Below are 11,976 nucleotides of genomic sequence, written 5' to 3' on the forward strand. Positions count from 1 at the left end.
AGTGTGTTTCTTCGTGCCGGTCCCAAGCCCGGATAAATGGGGAGGGTTACGTCAGAAAGAGCATCCAGTGTAAAATTTTGCCAAATCAATATGCGGACAACAATACAAATTTCTGAAAGCAAAAGTGCAGGGCGAAAATTCTTGAATACATACTCCATAGAAACAGTGCATGTGGAGGTTAAAAATCAATAAACAGATACCTATAAATAAGTTAGAAATATGTCAAAGTCGGCTTAATTCCTTATCTCCCTTCTCATCTACCTGGGCCTTCACACTCTGCTCACCCCCTTGGGTCTTCTCAGAAGAGCCAAGATGCCAGTGAATGTGGTGCCCTCTCACCCACACCCAACCTACCCGATAGGGGGGTCTCTCTCGCTCTCTCTGAATTGCCTTTCCCAAGATTTCTTCCATTTTATTTTCCCAGCAAGGGTCTTTTTTTTTGGGAGTTTTTTCTATTCATCTTAGGGAGTGATGAGCGCTGGGGGTTGTCAAAAAACATGACCTGTTTAAGTCCATTGCAGCATTCCTTGTGTGATTATGGGCAATACAAGAAATGAATTGTTGTTTTTGTCATTGTCACCATCACTCATCATCTGCATGAGAAACAGTTGGAGATCTCCGGTTATTCAGGGTTCTGTGCTGAATAGTAATGTCCCACCCCTGGAGCTCCATGCTTCCTCTTCACCGTGGGACATCCTGACTGCTTCGTCTCCTTTCTGATTACCCAATTCTGCCACTCTCTTCTTTCCCCTCCATTCTTTTTTTGTTTTTTACCTCTCAGATCTCAGACCCCTTTTGTATGGAGGTGCTTTCCATAACAACCCACAGACCGTCACTGAGGAATGGCTGTGCTGACTGCGCTCACACATGGATGAGAAATCAGCCAATTTCCCCATTAAACATTCCAGGGGCAACACGACTTATTGTTGGCACGTACCAACACCCACTAATTTGCTGGGGTGGACTGTGGACTTTTGAACAAACAGAACACAAAGAGTGAGCATCAATGGCTGTTTCTCTGGTAGCCTAAGTACATCTGTGGGTACTCGGCAAGGGTACCGCCAATCTCCTGTTTTGTTAATCCTGTATGCGAATGACTGCAAGAGTTCACACACGGATAGAGAAATTTGCAGATGACTCTGTCATGGTGAATCTTCTATAAGATAAGGAAGACAGCCGTGGACCTATTGTCAATGAATTTGTACAATGGTGCGATTGCTCTGATTTACAACTCTAATATTTCCAAAACAAAAGGTATGGTTTGTGAGAGATGGCCGGCAGCTCAACCCAGACGAAACCCCCAGGACACTAGATGACAACTTCCCTGCAGCTTAACGGTGCCCCAGATTCAGGCAGGGCGTTATGGAAGATGGAGTTCGGCTTCATAGTCCTGCTGGGTACCATAGGTGCCACCAGGGGATGCTGCAGGGAGACAAGGTGATTTTGGTTTCCAATATAGCCCGGAAATACTCCCAAGTCATGGGGACAGAAGGACAGAAGTACTTCCGGGCTGAACAAAAATATAATTCTCCATCTGACCCGGAAGTGCTGACAAGTCACGTCAACAGAAGAGGAGAACCACTTCCGGGTCAGGGACTATATAAAGGACTAGTGGAGACCCAGCTAGCGAGCTGGAGTTGGGAGGGAGTGTGACAGAGCTGCTGGGAGGAGAGGAGGAGGAGGACACAGTGGAGATGGTACAGCAATATAAATATCTGGGAACCGTCATAAACAACAAACTAAACTTCTAGCAAATCTGTAAAAAAAAAAAAAGGGCAGTCACAACTTTTATTGCTTACAAAATTCAACTGTTTTAAAGTGGACAAAACCACAATGATCCTTTTTTATATGTCGTTTATTGAATCCATTGTCACATGGTTTGGAAACCTCAGCAACAAGAATATAAATCATCTTAGTAACATTATAACAATCTGCAGTAGAATTATTGGTTCACAGCAGACGTCTATCACTGAAATGTATTGCAAACAGGTCAGAAAGAAAGCCAACTCAATTTTGCCAGACAGTAGCCATCCTCTTGTCTCTAAATTCCAGCTGTTTGCCATCAGGCTGCAGATTTAGGTTTCTAAAGGTAAAGAGCAACAGATTTAAGAATTAGAGCTATAAGCATTTTAAATTCTGTTACTTGTAGGGATGATGCTAAATGTTAAATTCTGCATTATTATTTTATATATTGTTGAAAGCAATTATTCTTCCTTGTATTGGTCCTGAGAGTGTGTTTATGCAATAATATTGGTTGTCAAATGTTGTGTCTCTGCTTACCTATTGGGTCTTTGTAATAATGGCTTCTGTTTTTGTACGTGACTGCTGTAAACAAATTTCCTTCTGGGATAATAAAGTCTACCTAAACCTCAACCTAAACCTACACGAAGTCTGAGCTACACTGTTTTAATAAAAATCTTGCACCGCCCAGGACCCTTGACACACTTCAACCAAATATTTTTAATGATCCTGGTTTTCCATTTTTGGATCCTTATTCTGAAATACAGCATGTATCGGCAGTGTTGTCACCCTACTGTGTTTGAACCCAGGTTTAACTCTAACTTGGGTTATCAATTAACTACCCTAAGCCTGCTGTCTCTTTAGTTAATCCCAAAAAAACGATGCTGAGGCAGGTGTGAAGCAAAAACTGCATTTACTTAGCAAGTCGAACTGTACGACACCATACGGTGCCACCTGCCGCCTGATTCTTCAGGAACGAGCCTTTACATTTTCGGTCCCAAACTAAACATCCGGTTTAATCCCACAGCCTAAGAGAATAATTAGAGTTCCCCTAATGCAATACAATATATAATTAATACCAGAGTCCCCCTAATGCAATACAATATATAAGCAGTACCTGAGTTCCCCTAATGCAATACAATATATAAGTAGTACCGGAGATCCCCTAATGCAATACAATATATAAGTAGTTCCAGAGTTCCCATAGTATACAATACAATATATAAGCACTACCAGAGTTCCCATAATACAATATATAAGCAGTACCAGAGTTCCCCTAATACAATATATAAGCAGTACCAGAGTTCCCCTAATACAATACAATATATAAGTAGTTCCAGAGTTCCCATAGTGCAATACAATATATAATTAATACCGGAGTTCCCCTATTACAATACAATATATAAGTAAAACAATTTTTTTTTTCAATTCCAGTTATTTTTGGGCACCCCCTCATATATATCTCTCTATTATAATAAAAAAATCCTGGGACGAGACATGACTTTTTTAGAGAGATACTTTCACGTCTCGTGAGATGAGACTTTGTGCCAAGAGATTTAACCACGCCCAGAGCTGGAAATAAAAGACAAAGAGTAGATGACAAAGTAGAATGTTGTAAAGAATTCAAAAACATTGGCGCGATACACATGCAGAGCAGGTTAGAGACAATGAAAGAACTAAAATTTGAAAGTCTCAAAAAAAATGATAGTAAAGATCACATTAGCTAAAACAAACAGAAATTATTACTCGATTAAATAACGGAACAGCGAAAAGAGATCGAATATATTGTTCGGACTTAAACTTTAAGTCGGAGACTTGCACGTCGTCTAATTCGTGTTGCCATCAGGGAAAAAAAAAGTACCGTTTCTTCCCAATAAAGAGGCCTATCTGTGAGAATTAACAGATTTGTTGTTTGGTGAAAGTTAAATCCACATAAGCGAGCGGCAGAAACACAAAGTTGTTGGTGTGTAGCGCAAGCCGAGGGGTTGGCAAGTGAAGCGAGCATGGGACGTATATATAAATATAATATGCAAATATACTGCTCAAAAGAATTAAAGGGACACTTTTTAATCAGAGTATAGCATAAAGTCAATGAAACTTATGGGATATTAATCTGGTCAGTTAAGTAGCAGAGGGGGTTGTTAATCAGTTTCAGCTGCTGTGGTGTTAATGAAATTAACAACAGATGCACTAGAGGGGCAACAATGAGATGGACCCCAAAACAGGAATGGTTTAACAGGTGGAGGCCACTGACATTTTTCCCTCCTCATCTTTTCTGACTGTTTCTTCACTAGTTTTTCATTTGGCTACAGTCAGTGTCACTACTGGTAGCATGAGGCGATACCTGGACCCTACAGAGGTTGCACAGGTAGTCCAACTTCTCCAGGATGGCACATCAATACGTGTCATTGCCAGAAGGTTTGCTGTGTCTCCCTGCACAGTCTCAAGGGCATGGGGGAGATTCTAGGAGACAAGCAATTACTCTAGGAGAGCTGGAGAGGGCCATAGAAGGTCCATAACCCATCAGCAGGACCAGTATCTGCTCCTTTGGGCAAGGAGGAACAGGATGAGCACTGCCAGAGCCCTACAAAATGACCTCCAGCAGGCCACTGGTGTGAATGTCTCTGACCAAACAACCAAAAAGACTTCATGAGGGTGACCCAAGGGCCCCATGTCCTCTAATGGGCCCTGAGCTCACTGCCCAGCAGCATGCAGCTCGATTGGCATTCGCCATAGAATACCAGAATTGGCAGATGCACCACTGGTGCCCTGTGCTTTTACAGATGAGAGCAGGTTCACCCTGAGCACGTGACAGAAGTGAAAGGGTCTGGAGAAGCCATGGAGAACATTATGCTGCCTGTAACATCATTCAGCATGAGCAGTTTGGTGGTGGGTTAATGATTGTCTGGGGAGGCATATCCATGGAGGGTCACACAGACCACTACAGGCTTGACAAAGGCACCTTGGCTGCCATTAGGTATCAGGATGAAATCCTTGAACCCATTGTCAGACCCTACGCTGGTACAGTGGCTCCTAGTGCACAACAATTCCTGGCCTCATGTGGTGAGAGTATGCAGGCAGTTCCTGGAGGATGAAGGAATTGATACCATTGACTGGCCACCACACTTTCCTGACCTAAATCCAATAGAACACCTCTGGGACATTATGTTTTGTTCCATCCAATGCCACCAGGTTGCACCTCAGACTGTCCAGGAGCTCAGTGATGCCCTGGTCCACATCTGGGAGGAGATCCCCCACAACACCATCTGTCATCTCATTAGAAGCATGCACCGATGTTGTCAGGCATGTGTACAAGAACACAGGGGCCATACAAAGTGCTGCGTACAATTTTGAGTTGCTGCAATTAAATTTTGGCAAAATGGACTAGCCTGCCACATCATTTTTTCACTCTGATTTTTGGGGCGTCTTTGAATTCAGGGCTCTGTAGGTTGATCATTTTCATTTCCATCAAACGATGTGGCATCCTTTCGTTCCTAACACATTACCCAGTCTATATCAGTATAGATATCCAGGAGGATTTCTTTTTCCCATTGAGATCTGATGTGTTTTCAAAGTGTTCCTTTAATTTTTATATATAAATATAAACTGCTGAAAAAAAATTAAAGGAACACTTTGAAAACACATCCAATCTAAATGGGAAAACATATCCTGCTGGATATCTCTACTGATAAATGTGTTATGAATGAAAGGATGCCACATCATTTGCTGGAATGAAAATTATCAACCTACAGAGGTAAAAATTCAAAGACACCCCAACTCCAAATCGTATACTCCAGTGGTTCTCAAAATGTGGGGTGGGCCCCCCTAGGGGGGCACGAAATAAGAAAAAGGGGGGCGCGAAGATGTGAAAAAAAGAAAACAAGAATCAAAAATATGAAAAATACATCTATTGAAACCAAAACAAATTAACTTAAACTACATTCTGATACTAGAAAAATAAATAGTATCATTTAGGAGGAACATCTGTCCTTGGAAGGCTATCTCCCTTTTACCATCCAGGATTCTACCTGGCCTGATAAGGGGGCGTCATGCAATCCGTCTATTATTTTGTCCTTCCATATAAGCCTCCTGGCTATGGGGAAGAATGTTGAACCCCTGTCTCAGGAAGCACATCCATCCCTTCCAATCATCCTTCTTTATGGCCTCCCATCCATGCAAAGACAAGCCTGCCATCCCAGATGGGATGCCACCCCAGCCATAACAAATATAGATGAGTGGGAAAATGTAGGTTTACATTAGTGAGTACACAAAGCAGGGTTTATTCTTGTATTATTATTTAATTATTGTATTATTTATTTGTCCTGTTCTATTGAGTTAATAAAGTTAATAAAGCTATTGTAGTAATCATAACCTGCATATCTATTTTCATACAAACAACTGTAAATCTAGTTTTGCCCACCCCTGTATATATTTGGACAAGTGGGTTTAGAAGATGGATGGATTGGTGGATATACAGTATATACATATACATACAGATAGAGAGACAGATAGTGTAAACTTGTATTTGTATATATGTATAGTGACTTTTGTAATCATGGTTGTCCATCCATCTGTCCATCTCTATCACTGAGCCTCATTTGTTCAATGGTGAGAGAGCAGTCAATTTGGGACAGCCAGACTCGGGGCAGGGGAATTGTCCCCCAGGCACAGCACGTACATGTCAGTAGAGATGCCTTGCCACTCTCATATTCTCTTGTTAGATAGATATATATATGAAAGGCACTATATAATAGATAGATAGATAGATAGATAGATAGATAGATAGATAGATAGATAGATATGAAAGGTGCTATATAATAGATAGATAGATAGATAGATAGATAGATAGATAGATAGATAGATAGATAGATAGATAGATAGATAATTTCCTAATGAGGAGACTGACAAGGCACATATATAACGACAATTCAGGATTCATGATAGTTAATATACTATCATTTCTCATTTGATAGGGATGCGGTGATTACGAGATATGGGGATTTTACCAACCAAGAGGGTGTCCGATCCCCAATCCAGACGATCTTCTGCCAAATTAAATGACAAAAGCGGATTTTGAATGTAAATGAGCGAGCGTGATCTTCTTATCTTTTCTGCAGTTGGCAAACCCGAGAGTCGCTTCACGCGTGCCTATGGTTTATGAAAAGAGGAAACCTCGGGCATAATAATGGGAATGACCACTAGATGGCGTTGCGCAGTCTGTGCTCTGCTACAGCGAGGCCGAGGTTTGGTCGTCTTGATTTCGTGGTTTTGTTTCTCTCGATCTTTTTTTTTCGCGCAGAGAGAGCAAGGAAGGAAGGAAGAAAGGTACGTGGGTGACGGGGTTGCACTTTTAGTAACAAGATGGGGCGAGGTGGATTGCTTGTAATTGCAATTAATACAAGCAGAAAGTCGTGAAGCAGAGAGCGGGGAGGAAGAGTGAGAGATGAGGGATGACGGGAAAGAGTGTGCGTGAGAAAGAGGAGGAGGGAGGGAAAGCACGAGCTTGAAACTGGCGGCGAGGGGTGAGCTTTCATATTTAAAACAAGGGTCCATTACCTGAAGGAATCCGTGGAGGATCCACCGCAGTGTTCTCGCTCTCTCGTTCTCCCTCCTCGGACAGAGGCAGCGTGTCTTCGTATGCGTTCGGTGGTTCAAGGATGAGGCTTCCGTGGGAGTGAGAGCCACGTCGTAAAGCCGAAGGGAACACCGGAGTTGCACGGGATAGAAGCCCCTTCGTCACCCCGAAGGTGAGAATCCGCAAAATATTTTTTTGAGGTGTACGGGGATTTGCGCTGAAGTGACATCTATAATTCAGAGCCGTTGCGGCGGCCCAGACCCGTGCTTAAGAGTCCCAGATCGCGGCGCCCGTTCTCCGGTTACTCGTTATCCAGTTACTGCGTCGTGTGACATTGCGACGCGCCCGCTGCCACACAAATCAGTTCGATGTGGGCTTGAAACGATAAAATGTTCAAGTCGACGAAACGGGCAAGTTAATTAGCGAGCCTACCAATACACACAACACGCAACTTACTGTTTTACTTGTAATAAATTTCATCTCGTGAAGCCTGTCGGTAACTCGCTAGCAGTACAAACGATTTTGAAATCGGTGTTTGCAAATGCTGCTGTCTGTAGTTGTTCATTTGTATTATTTTGTTATGTTAATAGTTCGACACAATTGGCGTTTTTTCCATACTATTTTAGATCATTATTCCATATACTTTCATCGTAGTTAGTTAATCATTCTGTATGCCGTTGTATTTTTTTATTTATTTAAAATTCCATTGCTAGTTTAAAGTATACATTTGTCATAATTCGTTTAGTGGCACTTTTCCACTGAACCATAAGTTACAATTTTGTCTTAAAAATATATATTTATTGAGTAATTAATAGTAATACGGGTTTGACGTAAACTTTTGGGAGCAGTACATCGAAGTGCTAGTGAACCAAGTTTATTATAATTAGTTTTATCATTCTAAATTGTCCCTAGTGTGTGCGCGCGCCCTGCCCAGGGTTTGTTTCCTGTCTTGCGCCCTGTGTTGGCTGGGATTGGCTCCAGCAGACCCCCGTGATCCTGTAGTTAGGATATAGCGGGTTGGATAATGGATGGATTATTAACATTCATAACCCTCCTATGGCGCATTTTTGAAGTGGTACATTGTTTATTTCATCTTTGGCATTTCCATCTGATATGTGAGTGATGTTTCACAGTTTAAGAACAGGCAGCTTGGTGGAGCAGTGGATTGCTCAACTGCTCTACAGATCCAGTAATCTAGGTCAGACGGAGTTAATGTGGAGTTTGCATGTTCTCCTAGTGTTTTGTTTTGCTTTTTTTCCTGTTATCATGCTGGTTTTCCTCCTTTAATCATTGATCCGAAAATGGTGAATGGTGTCGTGATTGGATGTGTGGGCCTTGTGATGTGATCACCCAGCAGTAGGTGGCATACTGATGTCAGGATTTGCTATGATAGATAGATACTTTATTAATCCCAAGGGGAAATTCACATAATTTATGATATTGAGATACCACTACATACGACCCCCGAAATTCGTGAGGGTTACGTTCCTAGAGCACCAGCAAATTGTGAAAAACCGGAAATTTTGGATGTGGTCAAAAAAACTGGCTATGAATGCGTATTTTTTTAATAGTTTAACAGTAGAATTACCAAAGCCTGCGAAAACACTTGTCCCACCTTAAATCCCTTCGCACCTCTCAGTCAGCGTCTTTTGTCTTTTAAATGTGTCAAAAAGCAGTTTGCTATCACATCCCCCCACTGCCGCACAAAGTTTTCTCTGTTCAAGTCTTTTTACCTGCGTGTCAGTTGCGTAGAGTTGTATAGACTAGAATAAATACTATATCGTTATTTGCATTTCATGTGTGCTGCGTGTCTACAACAATCTATGTAAACACATCGTTAAATCAGGAACGGATTTCATGTTTTAGTAATAATTGACAAAATGTATAGGGTGGTCCAGATCTAATTATGCAATTTTCATTACGCTATAACTTATTAAGTTTATTACACAGAAAATCGCCCAAAAAATTCCGGACCATCGAGAAGTGTGCAAACTGACAAAATGAAGAATCGTCTTTGTGCCAAACTGGAATCCTCCCCACATAAATCAAAATCATCCAGACCATCTGGATCTGCATAATTAGATCTGGAGCACCCTGTAGACATGAAGCGGGTAATGTGTGAAGCCTGAAGTCCAAATATCAAATAAACACTTTCACAAAAGCTAAAAGTACTGTATAACAAAACAAGTGCGCTTTTATTCAAGAATAACTGCAGAAAAATAACCTGTGTTAGGGTGCGACATCGACACGTCTTTAATGCGACTGCTTTGGTGGCTGTTAATCAAAAGGTCACGAGTTCGATCCCGCGCGACTCCGTTTTGAGAATTGAGCTGCTCCTATTGTTACTATTATACGATAAAAGCATTAATTTGATTTGAGTTTGTAAGAGCCGGTGTAAATTTATGGTACTTGTAAAGGTTAGCTTTGTTTTATTTATTCAATTTTATTTTCCCAGTTACGTTCACACTCCCTCCCCAACCACCCTACCCAACACCCGAATCTAACACTGCAGTTTTCACATAAAGATGCGCTACAGCAGAGGTGAACTCTAGATGATGACGGGGTTCTACATTGGAGAAAGAAAGCACGTCACTCTTTTGCCGTTGCTGTACTTTGTGTATGTACACGGGAAGCTCTGCAGTCTACTTGTGACTTTACACTGTAGGAAGTTAAGTAAGTAATCAAGGTAAATAACATCAGATCTGACTCTAATATAAAAAGTACAGTGACGGCAGCTTCCACCTACAGCTATAGACTCTTCAGTACGCGAGCAACTCTCCACGCTAGTAGTTAGATCTGGACGGTGTATGTGCCCAAAAAAGAAGTCTGACTGCATTCCTGTACCAATGCTTACGAACTGAAGTGTCAGCGTGTACTTTTTGAGCATGCCCGTGACGATCAAACACAGGAAGCTCTGTAGTCTACTTGTGACTTTACACTTTAGGAAGTAAGTAAATAAATCAAGGTAAGTAACATTCGATCTGGCTCTTGTATACAAAGTACAGCAACGGCAAAAGTGCGACGTGCATTCTTTCTCTGATGTAGAACCTTCGTCATCATCTAAGTTCACCTCTGCTGTAGCGCGTCTTTATGTGGAAACAGCAGTGTCAGATTTGCGGGGATGTGTGAACGTAACTGGGAGAATAAAACTAAATTAAAAAAACAACGCTAACCTTTACAAGTAACGTAAATTTACACCGGCTGTTACAGACTCACATCAAATGTATGTTTTTATTGTATAATAGTAACAATAAGAACAGTTCACTTCTCAAAACGGAGTTGTACGGGATCAAACTCGTGATCTTTTGATTACCAGTAAACAGCTCTTACCATTACGCTACCAAAGCAGTCGCGTTAAAGACGTGTCGATGTCGCACTCTAATGCAGGTTCTTTTTCGGCAGTTTTGTTTTTGAATAAAAGTGCAGTTGTTCTATTATATTTGTACCTTTTTGTGAAAGTGTTTATTTGATATTTGGACTTCAGGCTTCACACATTATACACTTCATGTCTACACTTTGTCAATTATTACTAAAACATGACAAACGTTTCTGTTTTAGCTATGTGTTTACATAGATTGTTGTAGACATGGAACACACATGAAGTGCAAGTGTTCCAAATAACGATATAGTATTTACTCTAGTCTATACGACTCTAAGCAACTGACACGCAGGTAAACAGACTTAAGCTGAGAAAACCTTGTGCGGCGTCGGGTTGCATGATGCGATAGTATACTGCTTGCTGCTTATCGACAAATTTACAAGACAAAAGACGCTGACGGAGAGGTGCAAAGGGTTTTAAGGTGGGATGGATTTGCAAGTTTTTTCATAGGCTTTGGTAATTCTAGTGTTAAATCCTAAATATGCCCCCAAAACACTTTAATTGCATTTCAAACCAGCTTAATACATTACCCTAAAAAATAGAATGTAAAGGTAAACCCGTATATACTGTACAGTACAGTACAGTACTGCTATGACTCCCGCAGTGCTAGAATGTAAAACACTGATGTTACTGCTATATGTACTTTAATTCAAGCAAGTGCGTTTTCTGTGGTATAAGTAGGGTAAATACATAATAATTTAATTAAAATACAGTAAAATGTACGGGTACTCGCCAATAATGAATGATATTGATTGAAGATGACGATGAATTAGCTGTGCAGTACGATGAAGGTATGTAATGAAGATAATGACTACACAGCAAAGCAGAGTATTAAAAGTTCCTCGGGTGACGCCTCTTCTTCAGGCGCTTCAAGAGGAGTCGTATCTTTTGACGGGTGGTCTTCTAGTGGGGTTTTGTGCTGACTTTTCTTGATAGGTTTGAGGAACATTGTTATAAGAAGTTGTGGCATAACTTTTTAGTTCCCGGAGCAAATCCAGTAGTTAAACCTTCTCCTGGAGTGTCTTAAACTTCTTCTGGTGCTTAGGTTCATTGCCAGAAGCCTTAGAATGTGCAGGGTGTTTGGGCGACATCTTAGGGCTTTAAGAAGAACAAAACTAAAAACACGAGAACACTCCGCAAAACACTCAAATTAGCTACAACCAAACTACTTTAAACGTACTTCAGGGTAAGTATAATCTAGGTCCAACTGAGCAACCGCCATCGACATTGGGAGAACATGCGGACTCCACCTAAGTGTCCAAGCAGCTACCCTCTTAAATAC

General features: G+C 41.2%; 2 protein-coding genes across 4 annotated transcripts in view; one reads left to right on the top strand and one right to left on the bottom strand.

Annotated features, from left to right (window-relative positions):
- Positions 1–7,374, bottom strand: part of asb6 (ankyrin repeat and SOCS box containing 6) — a 50,132-nt gene extending 42,758 nt beyond the window's left edge. Inside the window, exon 1 of the mRNA XM_039764432.1 lies at positions 7,297–7,374. The gene's annotated coding sequence lies outside the window, so the exon portion shown is untranslated. The remainder of the gene's footprint in view (positions 1–7,296) is intronic.
- The window catches only part of LOC120536074 (rab-like protein 6), a 126,241-nt gene continuing 121,221 nt past the window's right edge, over positions 6,957–11,976 (top strand). For 2 of the 3 annotated variants that reach the window (XM_039764425.1, XM_039764427.1), the window contains exon 1: positions 7,397–7,487. The gene's annotated coding sequence lies outside the window, so the exon portion shown is untranslated. Of the gene's footprint in view, positions 7,066–7,396; positions 7,488–11,976 lie in introns of those variants that run through there. The other variant, XM_039764426.1, reaches the window with a different exon arrangement.

This window comes from Polypterus senegalus, chromosome 9, assembly GCF_016835505.1.
Source record: "Polypterus senegalus isolate Bchr_013 chromosome 9, ASM1683550v1, whole genome shotgun sequence".
Classification (NCBI taxonomy): Eukaryota; Metazoa; Chordata; class Cladistia; order Polypteriformes; family Polypteridae; genus Polypterus; species Polypterus senegalus.